The sequence below is a fragment of the Nomascus leucogenys genome, chromosome 21, assembly GCF_006542625.1.
Source record: "Nomascus leucogenys isolate Asia chromosome 21, Asia_NLE_v1, whole genome shotgun sequence".
Classification (NCBI taxonomy): Eukaryota; Metazoa; Chordata; class Mammalia; order Primates; family Hylobatidae; genus Nomascus; species Nomascus leucogenys.
Window position 1 is genome coordinate 63,309,650 of NC_044401.1, and position 12,317 is coordinate 63,321,966.

Sequence of the window (12,317 nt, forward strand, 5' to 3'; positions counted from 1 at the left end):
CCCATTTTTCTGACTGGTGGCAGCCTTAGTGGCAGTCACGTTACATTTCTAGTTTGGTTGTAGATGAGTATGCAGTGTGAGCTGTGAAGTTTAGTGTTCAATGAAAATACTGTCTTTGTTTAAATGATTTTATGTGTGAAACCACTGATGTCAGTTCTAACCACTACAAACATTATTTGTTCCTGCCCAGCTTTTGAAGTTGAGTTACTGGATAATTTTGTGAATTACCTAACATCCTTTTAATCCATTTGATGTCTGCTTAAATCATCCAAAGTTCATTTCTATTTTTTGGAACGTACAGCTTTGACTACTGTTGCTACACTGTGCAATACATACTGGTGATTATTTTGCATATTGTGCCATATTAATAATTTAACTCCCTACAGAAAGTTTATCAATTCTTATATTCAAAAGAATCTTTGGTGAATGAAAATTAATAGTTGTCTGTATGACATCTTAGGATTATATTTTCATTCTGATTCCATTGCAGAGAGACTATTTAGTTTTAGGGGGGCACTGTGGGTTCAACTTGCATGAAGGAGGATATAGTTTTAAAGATTTATAGTTTGGTTCGATTAGTTCATGTCTTTGTTTACTGAGCTAAACAGTCAAATGAGCTATCGAATTCAGTGCTATGGTATCTTCAACTACCAAGATCAAACACTTCAAATCTTGGTTTGTAATGAAAATGCCCCCCGAGAACTTTTATGTGTAATCCAGAGAGAAACACCAGACCTGAAGCAAAGATTTAGCTTTCAGGGTTATATACTTTATTCTGTGTTTAATGTGGGGCTTAAAGCTCATGCTATCGGACAAGAGGTCTTAGACTTCTGAGCAAGAATGTGCTGTACTTTTAAAATGAAGAGCAGTGAGAATACTATTCCCTCTCCCGTCACATTAGCAGCAAGACTCGCTCTTCAAATGTTTCCTGCTGGTTCCCACCGAGCACAGGAAGCAATGTTCTGGTGATTAAGCAGCAATATCATTATAAAAGCCAAATGAAAAATCATTGTGTTAATGAACTTTATCTCAAAAAAGATTAGTTTTTTAATGTTAAGCCTCTTCCAATATGAAAGAGAAAATGTATTTCCATTCCATTTAATCAACGAGAGATGTTCATAATCTATACAATTTCATATCCTGTCTGTGCTTATCTCTCTGATCTGCATGTGCAATGACTTCAGTGGATGTTGTCTCAGCATTTTACTAGATCTCAGCCTCTCCTTTCCTCCCTCCCCAATGCACGTCTTCAGAAATTTAGCCATAGTTTTTCATGAGTTAGATAAATTAGATTTGTTGGCAACAAGCAACATGTGGTCCACAAATTAGTAATAACAATAAAATTCCTGAGAAACAAAGTTTGTCACTTAGAAAAAAATTGGAGTGCCTCTTTAGGGAAAAAAAAACAAATATTAATTCTCCTTTATAAAGTGCTTTTATGAGCTTTGGGTCCTGAGTTATATTTTGATGAACAGTGTCTTTTCAAACACAAAACACCCCCTCCAAAAACATAAAGTTTTGCTACAAATGGGCAGAAGATAACTAGTCCTTTGACTATGAACCCAAAGTATTGCATTCTTTCTTTTTGCATCTTATATATTCTTAAGGAATTTTCATAGACATAAAATGAGTGCCAGTTACTACTATTACCACCCCCATCTATTTCTCACTTTTGGTGTCATTGTACTAGATGCTAATGTGAAAGAAACTTGAGATAGGGCTCCTGCTGGGTAGAAACTCATAACTCAAAATGGACATTGTCAATCCAGACAACAATCATCTAACAAGAAAAATGCAACTCTCCAACACCCCAAGGGCAGTGTCTAGTCAAAAATTTGATAGATTTTTACCTTAACAATTATCAACTATGGGGTCATGGGCTGGTGACAGAAAAAGCATGCATATGTCTTATCTACAATATAGCTCAGTGTTTTTCAAAACAGGAAATACAACATTTCATGTGACACATAAGCAAACACTAAAAATATAACTTTAAATATATATTACAAAAAATGTATGGCTATCGATGTGATTTCATGTATAATTTTACCATATTTAAGACTAAAGTCAATCCATTTTAAGCTGAGTTAGAAAAGTTATGAGTTAATCATAGTCAGATGCTAATGCTGGTATGGAAAAATTATGACATTGTATGTGAATAAATGGCACCAAGAAAACACTATTTTAACCCTAGTCAATTGCCATTTCTCATGGGAATTAATTAAAACAGTTGTGTATCATTGTCAATGTTTGAGGTCCCCCTAAAGTATATCTTGAGACAAGAACTTGAATTCTGATAGTTTATTTGGGAAGTAACTTCAGAGAGTGCAGTGGGGGAGTGGGAAAGAGAGATATGGAAGGAGAGAAAGGCAGTTAAGACACATTGAGGTTGTAATTCCAAACTCAATCAAATAGAGGACACACTGATAAACTGTAGCATGCATTACAGCACTTCTCACTGAGGGCAAGTAAGCTCAGGTGTTTATGCACATGTTCCCACGTATCACTGGTTAATGGTTGCTCCTGGGGACATTCATTTCCTGGCACTTCTAGCCTATCTTGAAGAGTCCACATGAGCTTTCTGGACAGATTGTGTCTTCATGCAGAGAAGGATAGGAAACATTCAGTGGTGTATGAAATGAGAGACACCCTGACACCATCTTCTGTAACCTTTGCTCTAGATGCTATTGAATTGCTTTAAAATGGGTTTTAAATGACCAGTAATGCATGATTTATTTTCCAGAGGTTTTACTTTAAAAATTGCATTTTGATTCTGGGGAAATTATTTATACCAATGTCATGTAAATGAGACAATTGTTTTTTTTTTTTTTACAGCCTACAGGTCTTTCATTTTTTTTTTTTTTTTTAACACCTATGATGCCATGAATTCATAGGGAATAGGTTCCAGCAGCTTGGGCTCTTTCCCATTGGTTCTCACTAAGTGTGCTTCTCTGGGTGGAGCAGGCTGGTGCTTCAGTTGAACCCAGGTACCTTTCTCTTTGGCTTCTTTCTTTTTCTGATCATTTTCCTTCACGCGTTTCAGGAAGCTATCTCTGCTCTTAGAGTGCTTAATGTGCTCAATACGCACACTAATTCTCTTGGCAAGAATGTTGCCCTTAACTTGTTTGTTTACAACAATGCCAACAGCATTCTGGGTAACACTGTAGACTCTTCCAGTTTTGCCATGGTAACACTTGTGGGGCATTCCTTTTTGAACAGTACCCATTCCCTTGATGTCTACAATGTCACCTTTCTTATAGATTCACATATATGTGGCCAAAGGAACAACTCCATGTTTTCTAAAAGGCCTAGAGAACATATATCGGGTGCCTCTCCTCTTTCCCTTTGTGTTTGTCATTTTTTTCTTAACTGGACTATCTATTCTCAACTAGGTTGAATCAACAAGAATTGAATCCTATTTATTTTGTGTTTTGTATTATAAATGTTTGAGGAGCTGGCAGATAACGAGTTAATACTCACATATTTGATATGGCTATGCATATATTGACATCTTGGGCTAAAATTTAATTCTGGAAATTAGGAACAAGAGACAAAGTTATGTATTTGGGAGGAAAAACAAAAGACCAACAAATTATACATAGCTCCATTAGTATCCAAAGGGGTTTTTAGGTCATCCCCTTTTCAGTTACCCTTCTACCACAAAATACTTTTTTTTCCAGATCCTCTTGTTCAAGTCCATTAGTATTTGCTTTCCTAGGCTTAATCCCAAATCATTTTTTGCCAGCCATCTCTAAGCAGCTCTGGTGCCTGTTTTTTTGCTGTGTACTTCCTAGAATACGCACCACCTCCCCATTTGTCATCTGGCAGGTTAGTCTATCTCTATTTTTACCCTCCAGCCAACTGACAATAAATAAAAGTCATGGCTTGAAGCTTTGATTTTTCAGAAATCTCAGTATTACTTGGAATATAAGTGCATATCTCAGATCCTCAGTTGAGAAAGCTAAAGTGCTACTTGGAGTTTAAAATTTGATCCTACTTTAGTGGAACAGAAACTTGCAGCTAGAGTATGGGAGGCCACTGGAGGAGTGCCCTGTCACTTTAAAATATGCCCCATTTTGTACCACTGCTATCAGGTTCTCACTGAGAGTAATGACTGGAGAGTGAAAACATGTTTAAAAACAGTAACGTGACTCCTTAGCCATGCTTTAAACAGTAACTTGACTCCTTAGCTATGCTTTGGCAGGATGCTTCACTATTGATCAGAAATGGAATTGTAGTCTTTCTTCTCAGACTGCAAATGTATTTTTACCCCTGCACAGTCCAGTAGCAAGCTCCAATTTAGAATTGCCACTTGTAGCTCAGCTCTTTCCTCTGAGTCACCAGTACTGATGACCACTCTAGGAACATATTTTCTTTTGCCTTTCATACTACTATTCTTTGTGCAAAACCAAAACTGGAGTTAATTAAAATGCACCAGAAAACTGCTGCATGCACACAGATCCAAAAGGAACCATATCCATTCTTAAATAAAACACACTGTGATTCAAAGAGCAATGCTTAACCGGTGATTGTATAGGAGCCCGTGGAAAACTAGAATCTACACATGAGGGGGAAAGAATGCTAGCTTTGATCATTTCTATGGCCTTTCTCTTTAATCCTTAAGTCTGTAAATGAGAATTAACATTCATTTTAATTTTTATCAACAACAGAAAACATTCATTGAGAGTATACTCTGTGACGGCAAGTGTTTTAGGAGCTGGAGATAGGAGATCAATTAAGAATGGTTACTGCCTTCAAATTATGTACAATATCCTCATTTGGGAAGGAAAACACAAAGTGATTTATTCAGTGAATTCTGAGAGGTTGAGAGGCTTGAAAGGAGCACAGAGAAGGGCTTCATGTGCCACAGGTTGGTGAGCACGCGTGAATGGGCTTGCTTCATTTTTAAAGCTTGTAGAACAGTGAAGGAGCCCAATGAGAGGCTACAGGTAGGTGAAAGGGAAAGACAAAAAGGTGATCTCATTCTAGAAATGACTGTTCCAACCACAAGCAGGGCAGTGGAGGATATTCTTTCTCTGTCCTTTATTCTATAAATATTTACTAATCCTCACTATGTGCCAGGAACTCTGCTTCATTTTAGAACCAATAATAAGGATCTTTCACAGGGAAGCAGAAACAGTTGAAAAAGTAACCTATAGATTAAAATACATGGCAAAGACTTAGAAACCTGTCATACGGGATAATTTTTGGATCCCAATTCAAACACATTTTTGAAGTTCATTAGACAATTGGGAAAATTTGAATACTGACTAGCTATTTGAAATATTGTTGATGAAGTGTCATTTCATTTGTGTTCGATAACACTATTATGGCTGCGTTTTCAAAAAATCCTTCTCTTTCAGAAATATACCCCAAAATGTTTATAAATAGAATGAGATCAAAAAATAAAATAAAAAATTTAAAAGTTAGAATCTTATCCATGTTTAGGTACCTCTCCAATAATTTAGTGTTTATTGTGATGCGGCTGGTTCTGGTTTGAAAGCCGTAAGCAGTTGATCATTTATTCTGGCTTGTCATAAATGTTTATGGGCTTTTACTATAGGATTGGAGTAAACATGCAACAATACCCTCCCTGTCTCCCCTCACACTGCTTTCTTCCAAGCCCTTTGTGTCCTTTTCCCTTTTTGTGGGGCTCAATCATGTCACTTCCCACTTCCAGTCTCCCACTCTTATTATCTGAATTTCAAAGCAATGTCCATTTTGGACAAGTGCCCTTTCACTGGTTACCTGCAGAAGTGGAATTAATATGATGTGACCTATACACAAACACAATAAAGTGTTTACCCTCTTTCAAAACAAATTACAAGCCCCTCTGAAACCGTTTCTGTCTTTCTAAAACATGAGAAAAGGAAGTGCTGTCTTAGATGGATGTCTAAGGAGGTGAAAGTCTTCCACCAGTCAGACGAATGGTTTTTAAAAGACGCAAGATCATCCTTGAAAGCCATTATGAATGGAACATAAGAATTCCATTTTTCAGCATTTCTCCTTTATAAAGGCAAGAAAATAGATTCAGAAAATAAACCTAAGCAAGCATTTGTCACTGATAAATCTCCCACTGCTTGGGGAAAAAAGTGGTCATTGTCTTGTAGCCTGAACATTTTCTTTCCCCTTGGATGAACTAGAATTCATTTGCTTTATCAATAGGGCTTAATCGCCTCTTCCTCTTCTCTGCTGGGATTATGCTTTAGTTCTGTCTGATTATACTGTCATTCAGATCTGAAATGAGGATGGCAGAAACAATAAGCAAAATATTAAACAGAGCTAGTTATAAAGAACTATTTCTTAGCCTTCCTATCAGCAGATGAACAGAGGCATCACCCATACAATTATGAGCCAACCATATTTATACCACAAGCCCTTTCTCAAAGTGCCCTTTCTTTACTGTTGAAATCATGCCAAATGGCTTAGTATTGCTTGAATAAATATTATGTACTTACCAGGTTGGCTTGAAAATAGTTTGAGAATTAGCTCTTGATCCATCAATGGGCAACAAGAAAACTGTAGCTACTGAAAGGTCTGTTAACATTCTCCCCTGCAAGCAGTCCCAGAAGTCAGAGTCATTTTCTACTGTAAGAGTTGATTAATGGGAAAAGAGCTCTTGTGCTAAAGTAAAATGTCAATAGTTCTGACATAGAACAGTGTAGCTAGACCAGTTTAAAGAGGCTTGCTCTGTGTTCTTTTCTTTTCTTTCTCTTTCTCTCTTTTTCTCTTTCTCTCTTTTTCTCTTTCTCTCTTTTTCTTTCTCTCTCTCTCTCTTTCTTTCTTTCTCTCCTTCCTTCCTTCCTTGCTTCCTTCTTTCCTTGCTTCCTTCTTTCCTTGCTTCCTTCTTTCCTTGCTTCCTTCCTTCCTTGCTTCCTTCCTTCCTTGCTTCCTTCCTTGCTTCCTTGCTTCCTTCCTTGCTTCCTTGCTTCCTTCCTTGCTTCCTTGCTTCCTAATGGGCTCCAGGTTAAGGACAGGTAATGCAAAATGAATATAATACACTCTTTACCCTTGCAAACTTTATAGTGTAGACAGATAATACTATGCTAGATGTGTTCAAATCATGTATGATTCAAACATGACTCTATGATAGTACTTAGGAGACTGTATTTTAGTTGTATACATTTATATATTCCCCGTGGAGTTATGCATGAATGCCCAAGGCAAGTATCATTTTGAATGCCCGGTGCCTTGGACTGTGTTCAGCACATAGGTTTTCAATACATGTATTCTGAATATATAAATGAGTGATATTCCATCAAGTGTAAACAGAGTGAGATTTCCAGGAAAACAGAACAATATTGAACAAGGCTCATAGATATGGATGTAAATATGCTGTTTGAGGAAAAGTGAATATTCCTCTAGTTAAATATAGCACACCAGGATTATAACCAGGAAAGTCAAGGAAAGGAAGAGATAAGAGTAGAAAGGCAAGCTGGAATCTAATTATGAATGAGTTTGGCCTTCTATGCAAAGGCAGTGGGATATACGATGAATATATGGCCTAAGTTGTGCTGGTAGAAAGATAATTGTCAAGCCAGAGATGAGTTAGGAAAGGGACCAGTTCCAGCCTGAAATGAAGTTGACTGAAAAGCCTATGGCTGGGATGAAGGTGAGTGAATGGAAGGAGACTTAGAGAGTGAAATCAAAAGTATTAATGATTCATAGGATGAAAGATGCTTCAGAGAAAGAAACAGACTAGAAGAGTGACCTTGGACTTTGAAGGATGCCTGGAAATAATGTGATAAGTGTTTCAGATTAAAAAAAAAAAACAGGAAAATTTAGGTCCCCTAGAAAAAAACAAGAAAAAAATTTATCCCCAAATTTCTCAGGTGTCCTGACTATTAAATGTCTGAGACTTTTTCTGTGCCACTGAGTCTGAAATTCTAGAGCATCTTTTTTTTACCTTAAAGAAGGCCTATCTTGTGTCATACATCCTGAATATGCAAATATGGCCAATTATGTTCTCTTAATGTATATTTTTTATGACAGACCACTGGAATTTAAGGGAACTACTGAAGAAACCCCCAAAGTCATTATGGGGTCTAAATACCCTAGAGGGAGCACTCAGACATTCTGTGTCCTTGCCAAAGGCTTGTAGTGCTGCCCGGCATGTCAATCTGCTGACTTATCTAGATTCAGGAATTTCTTCCTAGACATTCCATTTCATAGATTATGGTTGTGTCAGCATTCAGAAAATAACAGAAATCCCTTCCCACAGGGAATTAAAAATAAAGACATTTATGGCTTCCCATTACTGGGAGTCCAGAAATAGGGTGTGTATCAGGGATGACAAAATATACTTGCCCAAGTATATTTTTCTAGCGGTCTTTTGACCCTGCTTTCCTCTGTTGGGATTGAAATCTCCGGGAAGGTGACTAAAATAGCTGTAGGAACTGAACAGGGGAGAGTGTTAAGAGAGAAAGAGAGAAGCTACTGGAAACTGTCCCAGAAAATAAAAGCAAAATAATCCCACACTTTACCAGCAAATGTTTCCTGCGTTCTCATTGGCTCAAATCATACAATACACCTATGCTTGAAGCTATCACTGGCAGTAGGATGAGATTAATTTTAGAATCAATCAGTTCCCTGGAAAGAAAAAGAAATACAGAGATTCCGTAACAAAATTATTACAAGAGTGGAATGATCAAGGAGTCAGAGAAATTAGCCAGAGGCCAGTAACTGCCATAAGCCACTATTGCCCCTATCCTTGCAAAGAAAGAAAGGGGGCAGGTGGTACAATGCTGGGTGTAGGAATTGGTGCTGCTTCTGATGAAACTCCTGCTCTATCACTAGGTAAGAAAGCAAAAGACCTCTGTCCCACTTTGTGTGCTAGAATCTATGGTTATCTACAGGTTCTTTCAGCTGCTGAATCATTTGCCAGAACTGGAAGCAGGAAGGCAATAGCTTTTCCCTCCCTACCCCTTCTTATTTCCCGTCCAATGCTTCTTATTGACAATACCCAGCTGGCAAAATACTCTAAGAAATGTCATTTGTAGGCTACCATTCCCCTGCTGGAGCATATAGAAAAAAGACTTTGGGGCTAAGTGTCTACATACAAACAATTGGCACCGCCTTAGACCACACAGGCCTGTATAGGGAGCTCAGGAGTGTGGTGGGTGAGGATAGGGTTATAGCAGGTAGTAGTTTCTCTGAAGCACATAGGTTAAGTGGGTAAGAGAAATACCTAAACAAACATGGGTTCTGTTCACAGCGAGGAGGGGGTCACGAATACTGGACAGCATATATGAGAGAGGCTGACAACCAATCCCAAAATTCATTTTCGATAATCCAAATTGGTAGAGACTTTGGAAAATATCCCTTGAATTCAAATTGCTTAAATAGTGTTGTGTATCTCTTGATAGTCTAAGAAGACTGCTGTTATTATTTCTGCTTCTATGAGAGAAATACCCCACATGGACCAAGAAGAAGCATTTCTATGGGAGATATTGTTATCACTGCAACACAAGAGCTAAAAGGAGTAATTAATGCATTAACCGAGATCACCTCATTAAGATGGAATGTGTTAGACATGCTCACACACATTATCAGTAAGTTTGACTGTTTTATCACTTAATTGATGCTAACAGATTTTCTTCTCAAAGTTTTCACTTCGTATTGGCTCAGTGGGAGTCCAAGCATCATTACCACAGGGCTGGGAATGAAAGATTTTGTCAACTCTTTTCCCTGATGAATACGTCATTTAGGAGGACTTCTGGAGGGCAAGACAATCTAGGTTTACAGTGTGGCTGGAGTCCCATGCTGCAGTCTCACCAGACCTATTTTGAGTTGCTTGGCAAGATATAAAAGATTGCTCCATTAACTTACTTCTATCCTCCTTGACTTCTAGAAATTTCTAAACGTCGTTTCTTGTCCAAAAGACATTCTGCTTTATGATTCTTCTTTCTTTTTGACCATCAATACAACACAAATGACTAGTCAGCCTTTTATGAAATGTGCACCTATGTGCATATTGCACATCTACCTGCGATACCACAACATCTATCTGCTTTTTAATACTAATCTTGCAGTCCTCTAATTTCTTTCAGACAATAGGGTCTGGCCATGTCTACTTTATTTTACAATTTGCTTATAGAATGTGCTCCTTGTCTTAATTTGGATGCTCAAACACTCAGTGATACTCATCATAATTATATTTACATTACTGTTTAAAATGTTTTTAAACTACAAAGAAATGTAAGCTAATTTTAACACTTAAAAATAATAGCAGTGTTGAAAATAAAAATTATACTCTACTTACTCTCAAATTCCTGCCCATTTTATGAAATCATGCTTGGTATCTCCCTCTAGATTTTTTATTTAATTCAACAAGAATGTTTATGTGTGAAATATTTCATCATGCAGAGGAACATAATGAAGATTATTAATTTATGTTAAGTGCCCAGTAAAGTGCCTGGCATATAGTAAGTGCCATTAAAGTCTTATTCAATTAAAATATAAGTCCATTTATTCACGGTCAAGATTTTAAGTATGTTCACATTTTTCTGTATTTGCTTCAGATCACTTTGTGCTTAAAAAGAAATAAAGCCTTATAGATTCGTTAAAACCTCAGGCGCATGACTTTCCTCCTGAAGTCTCTCCCCCTGATTCTTCTCTGAATGGACCTGTTAGGGAACAAGGGTTGGCAGAAATCTTAGCAACTGCTTCTTGGTGTGTAGAATCTCCATATATATTTTGGCAACATATATCTACATGTCCATAATTAGTATATGCTATAATTTGTGCATTTTTAAAAAAAATTTACAAAACCAGGATTATATTGTTTTAAAAAGTTACATTTCCCCTTCTCATTCTGGTTTTGTGATTTATCCATTTTAATTCACATAACCTTGTTCACTTAATTTCTGTATATTTTTCAATTGTGTGACTAATGGATATTTACTTACCTCTTATCAGTAGGCTTTCAGGTTGTATTAACTATTCTGCTATTACAAAGGGTGCTAATGTAAACGGCCTTGTTTGTGCTGCCTCAAGCTCTCCTTCAAGAGTGCCTCTACAAGCTTCCTGGATGGTAGTATAAATGCATCTTCAATTCACTTGGTATTAATAAATTATTTTCTAAATTAGCCACATCAGTTGACAATATTACTAACAAAGCAGAAGTATTTCCCTCTTTCCTACATTCTCACTAACAACTGGCATGCTCAGACATTTTAATTTTTACCAATCTGGGCATAAAGTGACATCAATTTTTATTTTGGATCCTTTGAATATTATTGAGAATATACATCTTTTTATATGTTGTTGGGCAATTCTTCCTCTTCGTGAAATATCCTTTGCTCATTTTTCTATTGGGTCATTCACATTTTTTATTGTTTTCACTGTTTTTGGTATAAACTCTTTATGGGTTATTTACATTACAAGTATCTCCTCTAGGATGTAGCTTATAAATCTTATCTCTGTTTATGGTATCTTTAATTTTAATGTAGTGAAATTTCTCATCTTTTTCATCTTTGGTTTGTTTTGCCTGTTGTAAATGTTTTTTGTATTCTCTTTTGAAAGTTTTAAAGCTTCTCTTTTAATATTTAGGCCTTTAATCTGTCTAGAATTCATATTTGTGTAGGTTATAATAGTCTTTCTATTTTCCATATTAGTAGCCAATTGTCCCAGCATCATTTATTAAGAATTCTATTCTTTTGCAACTTTTACATATTTTGTTACACATCAGATTTGTGTTATCCCAAATTATCATATGTTCAGCACATTTGACTCAGCTCATTGTTTAAGTTATGTCTTCTGTTTTTCTATACCTCTCTTCTATTTTCTTTCTCTAATACCACTAGGTGCTAATTTAAGAATTATTGTCTAGACTGCATGATACCAAGACTTTCCTATTAAAAGTGGCTTAGTGTTTTGTTTCTAGCATGTCTACTTGTTTATAGTGGAATGGTATTTTGCCTACAGACTCTTGGCAGAACTAGACTTCTTTTTGATGTTGATAAAATACTGTATATTAGAAAAAAAATTGTAATATACAACCCTAAGAATTTTTGGCCCACTCGATCCTCACTGTTGAAGCAGCTAATGATGTCTGCATTTGCTGTCCAGGAGAAGGGGTGACACAGAGAAAGACTGTGAAAGCAGGTTCTACAAACAGTAGAATCAAAGATTTAGCCTAGACCCAGAAGAAACAGAAGGCATAAGGGGAAAATTTTATTGTATATATTATTATGACTATGGATGGAACTGCTTAAGAAAAATTGGAAATGGCAGTACTTATAAATAAAGTATATATTTTTTAAGCATTAGCTTCAGGAATCTGGTCAAAGTTATTATGCAGACTCTTGACTATGATT

At 36.5% G+C, this 12,317-nt stretch overlaps 1 pseudogene; it reads right to left on the minus strand.

The window, feature by feature from the left end:
* Positions 1–2,817: 2,817 nt before the first annotated feature.
* Positions 2,818–3,358, minus strand: LOC100601854 (annotated as a pseudogene).
* Between the last annotated feature and the right edge of the window lie 8,959 nt (positions 3,359–12,317).